The sequence below is a fragment of the Myotis brandtii genome, unplaced genomic scaffold (genome assembly GCF_000412655.1).
Source record: "Myotis brandtii unplaced genomic scaffold, ASM41265v1 scaffold779, whole genome shotgun sequence".
NCBI lineage: Eukaryota > Metazoa > Chordata > Mammalia > Chiroptera > Vespertilionidae > Myotis > Myotis brandtii.
Genome location: NW_005371125.1, coordinates 438,371 through 442,950, shown reverse-complemented (window position 1 = coordinate 442,950; position 4,580 = coordinate 438,371).

Below are 4,580 nucleotides of genomic sequence, written 5' to 3'. Positions count from 1 at the left end.
ATTGCCATTTAAGTTAAATATCATTATAAAAGCACTACATTTTTTATTCCCCCTTCCACTCTTTTTTACATCATGTTTTATATTTTTTGAGTTGTGAATTTCCAGATTATTTATTATAGTTGCAGTTAATTTTGCTGCTTTTGTCTTTAAAGTTAATTTTAGCTTTTTAAGTGGTTGGTTCACTGTGTTTATTGTGTATTTGCCTTTACCACTGAGATTTTTTTTTTTATTTCTTACTATTGGTTGTGAACTTTTGAGCATAAGAAGACTAACATTCTTGAGAGATCCATTTAGAGGTTATGAACTACTTTAGTTTCTGCTTGTCAGAGAAAATCTTCATCTCTCTTTAATTTTGAATGATAACCTTGCCAGATATAGTATTCTACCTCATAAGTTCCTTTCTTTCAGTACTTTAAATATTTTCTGCCACTCCCTTATGAGGTATAAAGTTGCTTTTGAGATACCAGTTGATAGTGTTATGGGGTCTTTTAATTTATTTATGTGCTTATTTACATTATAATGGATGCACATGGAATAGCTATCCACACTAATATAAAAACACTGACAATTGACATCTATCTTTGAGCTCCTCCTGTATCTGATCACCCTGACTTCCTTGACTCAAGAAAACTAGTATTTGAGCCACTTCTCATTATTTCCACTAATGAAATCCAAGAAAATTTTCCATCATCTGTAACCTAATTTACTGCAGTGATTTCCTAAGTTCACTATTTGTACTCTCATCCACTACAAATCAACTTTTCACACTACAGACAGAGTAAACTTTAGAAAATGCAGATCTGCTTTTTTTTTCTGCTGAAAACCATTAAATATCTTTCAATTGCTTCTTAGGCTAAAGAACAATATACTTAGCATAGCTTTTAAGACCTTGTTTGTTTGGTCTCTCCCTATTTTATTCAGCCTTGTCTTTTACCTTATACCTACTTATTTCTAAGCACTTTTTTAGTCTCTAATCAATAGATTAAAAATAAAGATGAGGAATTTTATTATAATTGGAGACAATAGAATTTATGAAAATTTGATATTCAACTGAAGCTTTATGATGCTGTTTTATATTATGCTGTGTAACTTTTAAAAGTAGTTGCTGTACTTATATACCTTCTTCCTTCTCTTCTAAGAATTTCAAAATCTTTACCTAATGGAAAGTAATTAATCTTCACAACATCCTACAATGTTTGGGAGGAGTAGATCTACTATTCTATTTAATAAATGAGGTTAGGAAATGCAAAGTGATTTCTGTAAGTTTATATTGTTATGGATTAAGCATTGAGAACCAAGTTTTCTGACTTATTTGAATGCCCTTTCCATTTGACCCATCATTATGCTTAAAAATTTTATAGTATTTTGTCTTCTGGGAATTCAAAGACATTTCAAACACCCAGTTGATGTGTAATTTCAATATTAACCTTGAGTACTAAAAAATGGGACGAGTGAATTCATTAAATCAAAACAGATGATTTACTTCTAAGAGAAGTTTTAACAAGGAGAAAGCATTGCCAATATGGATCTGACTTTGCTTTTGTCTTGTTTCACTGATTCACTTCTTCCAATACCAGTCTTCTGTAGTTTAACTCAAATCTAGATAGCTTATGCATTATCTACGGTCTTGCCAATCCTGGGGGGGGGGGAACACAAGAGTGGATAAATATTTCTGTTGTAGGCAGTTAGACATATAGGAGCAGTTAAGGGTAATAGGTCAGGTACACACGGTCACCAGGGCAGAAAGTTATGGGTGCCTAGGAATGGGAAAAACTGGGAAAATAAGGGCCTCATCCCTATGGTAAACTTTCCTCTCCTAGCATATTACTGGTCATATGGTTTAGACCCGCTGACTTTTTATATGACTGGTTATGTTGTTGGGACCTTACCCTGACCTTTCCTCCCCTGGCATGTCACTAGTCATGAGGTAGCCTCCTTTGGAGGAGGAACAAGAGTCAAAGAGTGACCTCATGCATCTCCCATGGGGACCCTTGCACAACCACCCTCTTAAGCATTAACACCTAGGGATAATATCTAGGCCTCAGTTGTGTTTCAGCTCCAGGCCCAGAAAAATCAGGCGAGCAATGTCATGGATGACCTCAGGACCGCAACATTGACTAATGACATTCTGCTTTGGTGCCCACCAATCAGAATAGACCATGACCCTGAAAGGACACAACTGAAAAGCTGATGAATATTCTGTTGAGATCCTCTCCTGTGACCTTACCTAAAATCTCCACCCTGAAAAGCCCTTAGGACTTAGGACCCAGCTCACTTTCCCTCCCAGAAGCATGCCCATGTCTTTCCCCTACCCTTTCTCTTCCCAGGAACATTACTTTTACCTGTCTCTCTCCTAAGCTCCAAGGACCCCTTCTTTTGCCTCTGTAATTTATCATCTGAGTCCATTTCTTCTACCGCTCATATCTTCCACCTCTGTGACTTTCTAAATAAACTTTATCTTACAGTTTTAGTCTTGGCTCTGAATTCTTTCCTAGCCAGAACTCAAGTAACAAGGTTGCTGAACCTACATTCAGTCTGACTTCCCCAGTGTAATATCTAGTGCTGTTCTCACCACCATCAACATTTCCACCAGTGCTTTGAATCTTAATATTTTATGAGTCTGGTTTCTCCTACTCACGTTTTAGATCCATTACTACATTTCTTAAGAAATATGAGGTGTTCAGAGAATCCATAGGCTTCAAAGGAATTTCTAGATAAGACAGTGTTATAGTAAAATTAAAGTTGATTTATGGAATTAATTCAGAAAAGATGAAGAGAAAGGCATTATTATCACACTTGAAAAATAAACAAAATCTTTTTAAAGGCACAATACCTGATAAAGAAAGAAGAGTGTTTGCCTTGACAAAGACATGAGATTGATACTTTTTATAACTTTTTATAATTTAATCATATACGAGTGTTTTTTTTAACAGATCAAACAACCTACTTAAAATAGTATTAATATGCCAACATGGCCCTAGTCTGTTTGGCTCAGTGGTTAGAACATTGGCCCATGGACTGAAGGGATACAGGTTTGATTCTGGTCAAGGACACATACCTCTGTTGCAGGCTTGATCTCACGTCCCAGTCAGGGCACATGTAGGAGGCAACCACATTGATGTGTCCCTCTTACATTGACGTTTCTCTCTCTGTCTCTCCCCCTCCCTTCTACTCTCTCTAAAGATCAATGGAAAAATATATACTCAGGTGAGGATTAACAATAACAACAAAAATATGCCAACATGAAAATATGTCTCTATCTTTTATTTATCTATAAAATAAAACAGACAATTCTGAAGTTTCCTAACATAACTTACAAGATTTATTGAGAAGTAATTAAGTTATTAAGCATAAACATGCAAAATTGTAATGCTTCAAATCTGGGTCAGATCGTGATGTCTGTTAACATGACTTCAAGAATATTACTTTCAATGTATAGAGTTTCATAGAAGATATCTGAGTAATGACAAGAGTACTATGTGAGTTATGAGATTTTTAATAATTTAATATTAAAATGGCCTATTTATGTTTTTTCCTAGAAAATCATTTTTCTTGCTTTAAATTATTTTTATTATAAAGCTATTTCTGCCCTATCTGGCTTGGCTCAGTGGATAAAGCGTCAGCCTGCGGACTGAAGGGTCCCAGGTTCGATTCCGGCCAAGGGCACATGCCTGGGTTGCGGGCTCGATCCCCAGTGGGGGGTGTGCAGGAGGCAGCCGATAGATGATTCTCTCTCATCATTGATGTTTCTATCTCTCTCTCCTCCCTTTCTCTCTGAAATCAATAAAGAAATATATTTAAAAATACTATTCCTGTTTCCTGTTTGAAATGTTTTAAAATAGTTCATAAAAATCAAATTATTAAACACTGATGTAATAAAATATAATGTGATATATTTGGTAAAAAAATACAACCATTTATTTAAATACACCAATTAAGAGAAAAACCTTAATTTTGTGGCATCTCCTTATGCAGTTTCTGTGTTCTTGAAATGCCACAAAATTAAGATTTTTTTGTATTTTTTTACCAAATATATCACATTATATTTTATTACATCAGTGTTTAATAACTTGATTTTTATGAACTATTTTAAAACATTATTTCAAACAGGAAACAGGAATAGCTTTATAATAAAAATAATTTAAAGCAAGAAAAATGATTTTCTAGGAAAAAACATAAATAGGCCATTTTAATATAAAATTATTAAAAATCTCATAACTCAGAAACTGCATAAGGGGAGCTTAGGTGATTCCAAAGGAAGCCATTCCATCTCAGTATGGGTAATACAACCACTGACAAGGTTTTAACCACATCTCTCTGCTGAGGACACTCACATCTCTCCAGAGTCCATATAAAAAGAAAGTGTCTACCACCTCCTCCTGGGGCCAGGCCAAAAAAGCAACTAAATCTGAAAACATCCACCCAGACACAGGTGAGGAGACAATTTTCAGAAATGAAGGGCAGGAGACACCTAGAGAACTCCGCTTGCCAGCCATAAACTGTGTGGAACCACCACTATGCCCCGGCAGTGAGTGGTGCAGTACCTCCCGACAGGGTCCTAGACTTCTGCAATGAGCACT